Source organism: Balaenoptera musculus, chromosome 4, assembly GCF_009873245.2.
Source record: "Balaenoptera musculus isolate JJ_BM4_2016_0621 chromosome 4, mBalMus1.pri.v3, whole genome shotgun sequence".
NCBI classification, from domain to species: domain Eukaryota; kingdom Metazoa; phylum Chordata; class Mammalia; order Artiodactyla; family Balaenopteridae; genus Balaenoptera; species Balaenoptera musculus.
In genome coordinates this window covers 51356771-51369473 of record NC_045788.1, presented here as the reverse complement: position 1 = coordinate 51369473, position 12703 = coordinate 51356771, and the positions used below count along the sequence as shown (strand labels likewise).

The window sequence follows — 12703 nt, the reverse complement described above, 5'->3', positions numbered from 1 at the left end:
CCTTCCAAAGTGGATCTACCACCTACAAAGTTTACCAAAGTTTTATGTAGGAACTGCTTGTAGAAACCATAGAGTGGGCCAAAGTTTCCCCCTTTTCATTTTTACTGCCAAAAGAAAATGGAACGAGGGACTACTAAGTATTGATTATTCTTGACAGATGAAAATATTGTTCAGCCATGACAAAGGCACTTTAAGCTGACTCTCCTGGCTTTAGCACTATGGCACATGCCATGACCACTGGGTCAGTGGTTGTGAAATATGCAAATTAAATTTTAAAATGACTTCCTTTTTCGTATTTCATATTCTCCATCTACTTTTATAGTATCAACATTATATTCTCTACTAGTCTAAAAAGAGGAATCCCAGCCCATCTCCCATTCACCTTCATTATTGATTTACTATTATCATTTAATATGTTACTTGCTAGCTGTCTTTTTTAATTTAAACTTTGAAAAAGATGTTAATATTAGCAGACTATGTGGCCAGGATCAGTGGCTAGAATGTACCAAAATGCAGAATATCCATTCTTTTAGTTCTTGCTGCACATAAATCACGTGATTTAGAGCTGCGTTAAAAAAAAAAAGGCAAACACAACCTCTCAGATATCTTCTTAAAACTAACAGTTAGGCTTGTAGAAACTATTTCTTGCTGTTTTTATCATCTCTAGAAAAACTTACGCAAAGTCTGCAGAAATAAGTAACTTTTCCACTGTAGAATCCTTGGGAGACAAGAGTTTCATATTTTACTATTTAATCTTAAAAAAGGAATGGCATTGTTCTTGTTTCAGTATTTAGATGTACGAAACACATATACACACGCAAATCCAGGAAGAAAGTTTGGTGAGGCTCCTCTTTTAATACCTGAATGTCTGATGTATCTGGAATTCCTGAAATAAGTATTGGGATGATGAGTGCTTTAGATGATATTGAAGAGTTGCATTTCAATGAGTTCACACTTAATGAAGAGGTTTCAATGTTAAAACCATAAAGGTCACATTTCATAATCTATAAACAGAAACCCCTGAAAAAATATTTGATGCTTTTCTTTAAAAGATTAAAATGTAGAAAATAGATTATTTTATAGTTTAACGATTATATATCTCCATTTTATTCTAATACAGCTGAATATCTGAGGTTTAAAATTTAACAAATTGGCCTTAAGTAGCAAAAGCCACCTAAAACTATGATGCTGAGGTATTAGAAGCTTATAAAGGGAGGGGAGTGCATTAACTTATTTAACATATCTAGCCACATATTTTAAAAGAAACACTTCTTTATATGTAATTGTTCTGAACCTATGTGGACTCCAAAATTGGTTCAGAATAATATGCTTTTCTGATTCCAAAGCAACTTTTAGCTTCCTAAGTCAATTAATATTCACTCACTTCAGTGATTAATTTTAATTATATCTGCTGAAATTGATTTTCCTACTGTAAATAAAGACGAGCTTTTACTGAGAGCAATGAAATAACATTTTAAAAGAAAAAGAAAAAAAAAAAAGATCCCTGAATTCAGCTGCAAGAAAATGTCTGGGAACGCGCGCACCGCTCAGTTGGAAAGAAAAGCCAGTAAGTGGCGAGGGAGCCAGGGTAGGGATCCATCGGAAATGCAGCCGGCTGCCTGGCGCACTTGCCAGCCTGGGCCCTCGGCAGAAAGGCTGCAACGCCTTCCTGGACTCGTCCAACTCGAAGAAAGTTACCTCGGACTGTATTATGCAAAGTCGAGCAAGTGAATTACAAAACAACACGTATGGCCAGTCACCCACTTCTACTGTCTCGCAGTGACCCTGTAACTCTTTAGTGTCTCTGAGAGGAGGGAGAGGTGGGAAGGGGAAGGAAGAAAGAGCGAGGGAGAAAGAGACAATACGAAACGGCCAACTCCCCCTGCAAAATTCCCCTGGAAGCCAAGACAGCCACCAAAACCGCGGCCAAGGCAGCAGCGATTTCTACTTGGGCTTCCCCCTTCCACATGCAGGTTTTTCCAAGGCATCGCTGCCGCCTCTCCTTAAAGTATCACTAGGAGAAAGCACTAGATCCAAGAAGAATCTCCCAACTGAGAGATTTTCAATGCAAAGTTGAGAGCTTGGAGGGTTGCTTGGCTTCCCCACCGACGCCACAAAATAAGGTTTTTAAGCTCGATCTAGGTAGCTCCCTAGCGATCCACCGGAGATGCGCGAGGTGGTTTACATCTCCCCCTTTTCTTTCCATTTCACAGGCACCGTGTCCGCAGCACCTTCCGCGCGGCGGCACACAGACCCAGGCAGCCCCCTCCCAATAAAAGACCCCACACTTACCCTCAGTAAGATAAATCCACAGAAGGAGCCCCCTCATCTTCCCCCAGTCCCCTTCCAATAATTCAAGGAGACAGTTTCTACAACACTTCGCCGTCAAATTCAAGCTGAATTGCTCTAAGTATTTACCAGTTCCTAGACGCTTATTTTGGAATCTCGAGCACCCGGTTAATTCTTGTTTCAGAATTCAAGATGCTTCCTTTATTTTTTTCTTTTTTTTCTTCTCTAAGCAGCCGCAACCCCAGTTTTGCACCCCCCCTTCCTTTTTTTTTTTCTTTTTTTATTCACCCACGGACACTTCCAAAACGTGTCGATTGATCCTTTTTTCTCTCCAGATGCAACCACGATCCAGAATCCTTGAGACTCAAAGCCACCTCCATGTAAATCCGACCATCAGGCAAGAAATACAAATGATCAAACAACGTTACTTCTTTCAGCTGCAATCAGATAATCCTACTAATCCAATAGATTTATCTCGATTGGAAATTGACCTCAAAAATGAATCCCTGGTGCTGATGTCCAGTAGAGCGATTTCGTAGCCCTGTTCAGATGACCAAAAGAACTGTGGATTCTTTCCTTCTTTCTTTTTAAAGTCTTTTTTGGATTCTGGGTGCACTGCTCGCAAAAAAATGCCGAGGACCCTGGTTTTCCCCTAATATAGGTTTCTACTCCAAATCAGTGCAGGATGAAAAATGGTACAAAGATACCCCTAGTGGCTTGAGGTGATATTGCAGGGATCTCACTTTTTTTTTTTTTTTAATCCCCTCTCCTCACCTTTTTTTTTTTTTTTTCCTCCCCTCTCCCCACTGTAGATAACTGGCTGCTATAGTAGTGAAACAAGAAGAAGGCTGAACAGAGATTAACATGAATAGTATGTGACTACTTGAAAAAATCGTCTGATCTTTCTTCTTTGTTTTACTTTAAAGACTGAATCTTCTGTGCTTCTGTCTCCGCAGTATTCCATCTTTTTTCTACAGAATTTTCCCCAATGGCTTATAGTAGCTAAAAGGCCAATTTGGGGCAGCTAGTGATTTCAAAGCTAATGTATTTGTTTCCTGAATAACTACAGATATCAAAAGAAGCCTCAGTATTCCAGAGATATGCTGTTTTTAGAAAAACCCTTAACATTTTGTTTCCTTTAAAGGAATATTCATATGTATATATATGTGCATTTTGGGCAGGTTTTAGAGAAAAAGAACCAATGCAATGAATTTCAGGATTCTGTTTGGTAAGCAATATTTCATAAACTTTACTGTGCCTACCAATAACCCAGGGATCTTTTAAAAATGAGGATTCTGATTCAGTAGGAGCAGGGAAGAGATGAAATTCTGCATTCCTAGCAAGCCCTCTGACTACACTCTGATTTATCAAGGGCCTAGTAAACTTGGGAAGTTGAATTCACTTTCCTGATGGTGGGGGCAGTAGCTGCAAGGACTCCAAGGTCTTCTTTCTTAACTGACTAAATAATTAAACGTTTTTAGTGTACGAGCTACTAAGGAGTCAACAGATCTTCCTTCTACCACTGGTTTTGTTATTAATTGGCTATGTGACTTTGAGCAGTCACTTCCAACCCAGGGTTAATTTATCTATTAAAATTAAAGAGTAAACTCAAATAAATTAACAAGTATACTTGTTCCTGGATGGAAGACTCAATTGTAAATTAGTCTATAAAATTAAAGTAATTATTATTGAAAGCCCACTGTAGTTTTTCATAGAACTTGAAAAGTTAATTCTAAAGTGTGTTTACAAGAGGAAAGGGTCAAAACTTGTCAATACAATTTTGAAGAACAAGGTATGGGGAATTTCTATATTGACTATTAAGGCTTAATATATAATGACAGTAATCGAGGCAATGTAGCTTTGGTTCATAGCTAGAAGTTAGTCCAGGGGAACAAAATAGAGGGCTTAGAAATATATCCCTACATTTATGGAAACTTGATAAATACCAGGTGGCATTAGAGGGCAGTAAGGAAAGATGAATTATTCAGACAATAGATTAGGCATATGAAAAAAATGTATGTACACACAAAAAGTCAAAGCATAGACTGAGAGAATATATTTGCTATGCAATATCTTCGGTTATACAACCAAAGAAGGATTGGTGTCCAAGTACATAAAGATTTCTTATAAATCAATAAAGACAAAAATATTATAGAAAAAAATGAGCCAACAAGATGAACAGTTGACAGAAGAGGATTCTCAATGTCCAATAAACATCTGAAAAAGGTATTCAATTTCCCTAGTTAGTAGAGAAATGCAAGTTAAAATGATGAAATATCATTTCACAACTATGAAATTGGCAAAATTTTATAAGTCCAGCAATATGAAATATTTATGAGGATGTGGAGAAACCGTGAAGAACAGGTAATAGTACAACTTTCGAGAGAAGTTTAGCGGTAAAGATTCTTCCATCCCCAAATCCAGTCTCTCCACTCGTGCATTCTTCTCTATGTCTCTATGCATGTATGGAAAATACCCATTGCAGAATTACTTGAAAGAGAAAAAATAAAAACATCTTTGGATATATTAGTGAACAAGGAATTTATAGAATATTCACATACTGCAATATTAGATGCAGTAAAAAGAAAAGTGAATGCACTATAGCTACTTGAGTTAGCATGACTGCACCTCAAAAATGCAACGTGGAGCAGCAACAACAAAAGCAGAGTTGCAGAAAGATACTTGGGGGAATGATATATTTATATATCAAGTTTTAAAACATTATTATATCTAATTAGATCTATTGTTTTTGAGCATATGTGTATGTAGCAAAATTATATAAACATGCATGATAATGATAAGTATGAAATTCAGGGCATAGGTTATCTCTGGGATGAACCAAAGTTAATGAAATTGGAAAGACATTGTGGGGAGCCTCAACCCAATGTTCAGTGCTTTCTTTCTCATACTGAATCTTGACCACACAGGTATTTATAATATCACATTGTAAACTGTTTGTATGTCTGAACCATTTTCTTAAAATGAAATATTTAAATTAGATGATTTCTATGAACGCTTGTAGTTTTAGAAAAATTTCTGTTTAAAATAAGTATATGTAGAAGTGAAAAAAATAGTATGGGAGTTCAGAATTTCATAATGTACTGTCTGCATAGAAGTCTATATAGATTTTTTAAATCTATACAGATTTTTAAAAAATTTGTAGTACTTTATATTTCTAAGAACTGGAAATGCATAGATGCTTATTTATTTCTATAAGGGGTATAAAAATTTCCAGCTAGCAAGCAAAAATCACCACCTAAATGAGAAAAATATGGTTGAAATAGGGGGAAAAAGTAATGCTTAACTAGCTTTTTTGGGGGGGGTATTTTCCTTTGATCTTACATATAGCAACAGGGCCTCTGAAATTGTTAAACAGGCAATTAATTGATCATGTTCAGTTCTGACCAGTTAACTGGAAACCCCCAAATCCAGAGTAGCCCTAAGCCAAACTACAACACAAAAGAAGATTCTTGCAGAATATTTAAAACACACATGTGAATTCAAATAAGGAGGCTTTGTTGATGTGAAATATGAGAACTGGATATCTCATTTCAAAGTCATTAGGTAGTATTTTTCATAATTCATGCAAAATAGGAGAAGATACCAAATATTCGGGAAGAATTTTTTAGAGCCCAATCTTAAAAGTAAAATGAGCTATATTAGCAGTTAATATTCTCAACTCACAGTGAACTCAGGAAAGATGTCTGGACAAATCGTCAAACAATAGATTGTCAACCATTCAGAACAGTGTTCCTGGGCAATAAGCAAAGAAGCTTTGTTATAAAGAAAGAGGAAGAGAAAAATTTAATTTCCTTTGAGAATAGAGCAGACAAGGGGTCTACAAGAAGTAGATACAATATTTCTGAAATTTGAAGAGGTTGACATATTCTTTCAGTAACCGCTTATTGAACACCTCTTGCATACTGGGCATGGTACAAAGCATATCACAGAAGACTTGACTTTTAAATAAACAACCACGAACCCTGAATTTGCTATTGATGATTGATTTGTTGATTGTAAATGGTTAGCAGTTATTCTGAATTAATACGTCACCATGGGGGCTTCCCTGGTGGCGCAGTGGTTGAGAATCTGCCTGCCAATGCAGGGGACACGGGTTCGAGCCCTGGTCTGGGAAGATCCCACATGCCGCGGAGCAACTAGGCCCGTGAGCCACAACTACTGAGCCTGCGCGTCTGGAGCCTGTGCTCCGCAACAAGAGAGGCCGCGATAGTGAGAGGCCCGCGCACTGCAATGAAGAGTGGCCCCCGCTTGCCACAACTAGAGAAAGCCCTCGCACAGAAACGAAGACCCAACACAGCCAAAAATAAATAAATAATAAAAATAAGTTAAAAAAAAAAAAAAAAAAACTTCACCATGCATACTGAAGAGATATAGGTATTAATATAAAAATGAAGGTTCATTTTTAGTGTGTTTAAGTGCAAACTTGTTTGACAGGTTGAAAGAGTCAATGAAGGTGGAAAAGTAAAAGAAGGAGAAGTAGGAGCATGAGAATAAAATATGAATAAAATTCACTTCTTTCCCTGAAGATTTACTTTACAGAGATGATAGAAACTTAATCTTTATATTCCTCATAGTGCAAATGATTAGTGAATGAATGACTTAATAGATCAAAGAGTGAAACTAGTCAGTACATGAAGAAAACAAATTTATTCTCTATGCTGGATGGGCTCACTAGTCTCTCTTCAGAGAATGAAATAGAGGAGGGAAGTAAAAAATTACTATGACTAACAATAATGAGAAATGAAGGGCCAAGAAGGGCAAACTTGAGTGCCAGTTGGAATATGGGATTTTAATTTTATTACATCACTAAAATTTCAGCTGAAAAAACCCACAGTAGGTAGGATTACACATCCTATTTCAATTTCTTTACTGTAAACAAATAAAAAAATGATTAGTACCAAATGGATCATATAAAGAAATGGCATGGTTCTATGAAAAACTAGATGAGAAAGTATTTAATTGTTGCTTTTAATACAAGAGTCATTATGAAAAGAGAACTGTAATTTTTTTTTTTGATAATTGATATAAAAGCGCACTTTTATCACCAGGTCAAATCAATCAAGTTCTGCCTGGTAGTAAACATTTTAGGATGTTATGAAAGATTGGTCTATGTCTGAAAAAAAAATACCTTATAAAATATTGTAAAACATATTTCAAAAGCAAGTCTTGGGAAAAAATACTCCTCTACCATCTTCAGAACTCCCCTGATGTAACCTCATTTTAAGTGCTCAAGTCTTGAATCTAAATGAATGGCAATTGGGGATTATGAAAGGTATAAAAATAAAAAGTGTTGCAACATTACAAGGTCTAACTACTGCAAAGGTGGCTGTTTATGAAGAGGTTCTTTCTACAGGGAAGAATCTGCTCACATAAGCCTGCTTAATTAGAAAAGACTACTTAAAACACTTGACTGACACTGAATATTTCAGGTATGTATTGGGAGAACACACCTGCTTGAATGCTAAATTTACCAGATGCATCTTTATATTTCTTGGTTTGAAGACCTGTAATGGAAACCAAAGAAGGAATGATAAGACTAGATATTTTAGGATGAAACTATTACATAGAGAAATGGGGCTTCTTCATCAAGGGTGGTGTGAGATAATGAAACATATTTTCAAAGCTCAGGCACTTAGTCAGAAATACATCCAAAATTTCAAAACAAGCTTAAATCATTTTGATCTATTAAAAACTTCCAAATATTTGTGCTATTATGCTAATAATATGCTAATAATTATGCTAATAATTAAGAATCTGTTTCATTTCTTTTTGAAGGAGCTCTTTTTTAAAATATCTATAATTGATACTTATCTTTAATTGGTACAATTATTCTTTACTTAAAAATATATATTTCAACTTCAAAGATTTTAGTTAATAGCTTAATATATTATCATTTTGTGGAATATCTGATTTATTTAAAATTTCAGACTTTTATGTATTTGTAAGATTGAATAGTATTTATGCTGACCCTCTCATAACTGTCACAGCAGATTCTCTTGATATTTTAGCTGCTTCTGACTCCATCATACCATGATTAATTTTAATACATTGTAGTGCAGTCTAAAATGTATTTTATAATAAGTATTAAAAGTATTCCTTAAGTATTCCTTTAGTACCAAATAAATACAACCAGGAAACCAGGAAACCATCCTATTGTACATCATCCATTAAAGTTTACTGTATATTAGCTTATTTGAGTCTTATTTCCAGTATTAATAAAATTTATTGTAAACTTTGACCTAACTATGGAAAAGTCACATGAAAATTAATGTTCTGTAGTTCAAGGTAGAAAAAAAAATTTTTAGTTCTATCCCAATGGCATTGCCATCTCATTGACTTCACACACATGGGTTGGTTACTCTTTCTTCTCTGAATAGGATTTTATGCCAACTACACAATTAAAAGTAAACACTAGCCTGGATTTTCATTATTGTTCAATTAGTGATTTAATGAGCATCATCTACCTGTCCCAAAATATTTAGCTCCATAATTTCCTAAAGCATTAAATAAAGGAGACCTTTAAATTACATCTTAAAAGGGAATGGATATTCCTTCTCTCTCTCTCTCTCTCTCTCTCTCTCCCTGTGTCTGTGTGTTTCTGTGTGTGTCTCCATCTCTTTCTTTCTCTCCCTCTCTCTGTCTGTCTGTGTCTGTCTCTCCCTCTCAGGATCTCTGAATACATAAATCTGCCTCTTTAGTTAATGTTTGATTACTTACATTGAACTAGGAATTATGTAACAAATGTTTCAAAAGGATGAGTTTTTCTAAAATCACATGTATTTGGATTTAGAGCTTGCTTTTTGATTGTATGTGAATAAAATCATTTCTGATACCTGGAAACAAACAGTAGAACGATGCAATCAAATAGAATGATAAAACCACATTACACTCAATGAATAAGAAGTTGTTCAACCTTCCAACCATCCATTCTAAAAATCATGACCTTCAGCTTAAGCATTTTGGTTTTTTCTCTAAAAACTTCCCAAACCTCTCTAGAGATAAGCAAGCTAATAAATGATGTTTTGTTATTTTAAAAATGAAATCTTGACCATTTATGTCTAAGTTTACTAGAAGGGAGGGAGAGAAGGAAAGAGACAAAATAGTAATTTTTAAAAAGTAGTTGCTTAAGTACATTATGCAGAGAAGATAATGTCAAAAAAGTTCAAAGCAAGATTTGTTATAAGTCACAAAGTTAACAGAATATAAGGTAGTTTAGAAAAATGGAGTTTACCTATTATACAATGAAGCAAGTATAATTCTTAGCTATCTGCAATATATTAAATCAATTCATAATTCATATCCTCATTCACAAATCTGATAAAAGATACAGGAAAAATAGCTGAAATTAGTTTTACCAGGATTCAAACTAATCATTAAACAAAGTAGAGTACATTTGAACTGTGACCCAAAGAATTACAGTTTTATAGTCCTTGCATAGACTCCCAAAATCTCCTTTTGCTAAATAGAAAAAGCCCAAAAAGGCAAATGACTGATGTAACTAAGGTCACACTGTGGTCCATGGCATTGATAGATGAGAAACCATTGCACCATGCCACTTCAGACTTGTTTCTGTTTCTGTTTGGTTGCTTGTATTAAAGTGTCATTGTTCTTAAACTAAATTTTAAAAATTATAATTAGCAAACAAACCAAGGATGCATAACATTAAATGTACTTAATATAGTAAGCAGAACAATGGCCCTCCAAAAATGTCCACATCCTAATCTCTGGAATCTGTGAACATGTTACCTTATATGACACAAGGGAATTTGTAGATGTGATTAAGGATCTTGAGATGGGCCTAATGTAATCGGAAGGGTCCTTATAAAAAGGAGGCAGAAGAGTCAGAGTCAGACTAAGAAATGTGATAACAGAAGCAGAGATCACAGGGAGATAAATAGAGAGAGATTTGAAGGTGCTACACTGCTGGCTTAGAAAATGGAGGAAAGGGCCATAAGCCAAGGAATGCAGGTAGCCTCTAGAAGCTAGAAAAGGCAAAGAAATGGATTCCTCCCTGAGCCTCCAAAGAAGACAGCCCTTGCCAACCCACTTTAGACTTCTGACTTCCTGAACTACAAATTAATAAATTTTTGTTGTTTAAGTCACCAAATTTATGGTAATTTGTTACAGCAGCAATAGGAAGATAAAACAATTAAAAATATTAGAAGTATTCTGAGAATAATCAATGCTACCCAACAGAAACAATGTGTGTGACATACGCAATTTTACATTTTCTAACACACGTTTTTTAAAAAGAGGTAGAATCAGGTGAAAATAAATTCAATAATTTATTTTATTTAGCTCAATATATTTTTAAAAAGTATCATTTCAACATGCAACACTATCAAAAATTATTGAGATATTTTATAATTTTTTCACACGAAGTATTCAAAATCTAATCTTTATATTGGACATCTAGGTATCCAATTCCATTTCAAGAGCTCAAAAGCCACATATAAATGACTACCACCTTGAACAGTGCAGCATCAGACTGTAAGAAACAAATTAAAAAGAAAAATTCATATATTATTCTACAGTTGATTCTAATATTCTCTTATCTATAACAATCTAGATTAAGAATCATAAAGGAATCTAAAGAAATCAGGATGATTATATGGTCAATTTTCTTATAACTTTGCACTTAAGAAGTATGTTTAAAAAGAAAAACTGGGAAAGGAAGAACAACATAACATGAAAGAAGAATATGAATACTTAATAATACTGAGTTGTCTGATGTTTGTGAAAAATGCTTAGGATATAAGAAAAGAAATTTCTCTGATATTTTCAGAGCAAAAAGATAACCAAGGATAGGATAAGAATGACATTGTTTGGGGCCAACTAGGTAATATGAACAAATGACCAATAGAAAAGCAAACCATTAAACCCTAGCTTCCAATTTCTCCATAGAGAAGAATGATGTTCGAACTAGAAAAGAATATGATAATGAGGAAATGGTAAGAAAGCCTAAGGTGATTTAAATTAGTTTTAAGATTCCAAGTCTAAATCAATTACCTAATAGGATACTAAAAATATGTGAAGATGTATTCTGGGAACTAATATCTATCTTTGAGTCACCATGGAAAAATGCCATGAAAATTGTTAACTGTCCTGTTTTTCAAACAGAATTCCAGAAACTGAAGTTTACTATTCTGGGCATTAACTGAAATTCTAGAACCCACATTCACATGTGTTCACTAAGTGTATGACAAATCAGAATAAAATCTTTCTATTAGAATTACTGGGGTGGCAGATCAAAAATGTGGCTCAATTTGTTTATCCTGACTCCTTCCAAGGCCTTTTATAAAAACCACTCATAATTTTCTTCTGAAGCTGAATGATGGAGTAGTTAAGTAGATCCTTTGAAAGTTGAACAATCATTCTTCTGTGGCATCCAATGAATGTTCTTTGATGACCTGTTTTCTTTTCCCTTTTTTTGAGGATTAAAGTTTCCAAAGGAATTTGTTTTGTAATCAGGACTGTCCATTAATAAAATTAGTCTAATGATGGGTATAAATGAGAAACTTTGCTAGGAGCCTGCCTTGGATCATACACTTTTAAAAACAGAATATCTAAAATGATCAAGTGTTTTTGGAAATATGCTTTCCAATAATGCTTTTTCAAACTACTCATTTATAGGAAGCCTGATATAAATTATTTAAATATTAAATTTCAAATTGAATTTTAATTTTATTTAATCAAATTTTAACATCTAGTATCTTGCTCTATCTTCTAGTGCAGTAAGGTCTCCTTATTTCTGGTTTACTCATCAATATAATTGAATATTTCTATTTAATTAATCAACCATATCTTTATCAAAAGGTATTTCTTTTTTTTTTAACAGATCTTTAATGGAGTATAATTGCTTCACAATACTGTGTTAGTTTCTTTTGTACAATAAAGTGAACCAATGGCATTCTTCACAGAATTAGAACAAAAAAATTTACAATTCGTATGGAAACACAAAAGACACCAAATAGCCAAAGCAATCTTGAGAAAGAAAAACGGAGTTGGAGGAATCAGTCCCCCTGACTTCGAACTGAACCACAAAGCTACAGTAATCAAGACAGTATGGTACTGTCACAAAAATAGAAATATAGATCAATGGTACAAGACGGAATGCCCAAGATAATCCCATGCACATATGGGCACCTAATTTATGACAAAGGAGGCAAGAACATACAATGGAGAAAAGACAGCCTCTTCAATAAGTGGTGCTGGGAAAACTGGACAGCTACATGTAAAAGAATGAAATTAGAACACTACCTAACACCATACTCAAAAGGTTTTTCTTATTGATAGCATTTAATTGAGTTACAAAGAACTTTGGGTTATAAATAGAGTGCTTTTAATAAAAGCTTCAAAATTAATCCAAATCTAAAACAAACTAGTCAAAATA

The 12703-nt window shown here is 34.4% G+C and overlaps 1 protein-coding gene across 4 annotated transcripts in view; it reads right to left on the bottom strand.

Annotated features, from left to right (window-relative positions):
• NLGN1 (neuroligin 1) overlaps positions 1-12703 on the bottom strand; it is an 875473-nt gene that overhangs the window by 714391 nt on the left and 148379 nt on the right. For 3 of the 4 annotated variants that reach the window (XM_036851595.1, XM_036851596.1, XM_036851597.1), the window contains exon 1: positions 2293-2928. The exons of the other annotated variant lie outside the window; for it this stretch is intronic. The gene's annotated coding sequence lies outside the window, so the exon portion shown is untranslated. Of the gene's footprint in view, positions 1-2292; positions 2929-12703 lie in introns of those variants that run through there. 4 annotated transcript variants of the gene reach the window in all.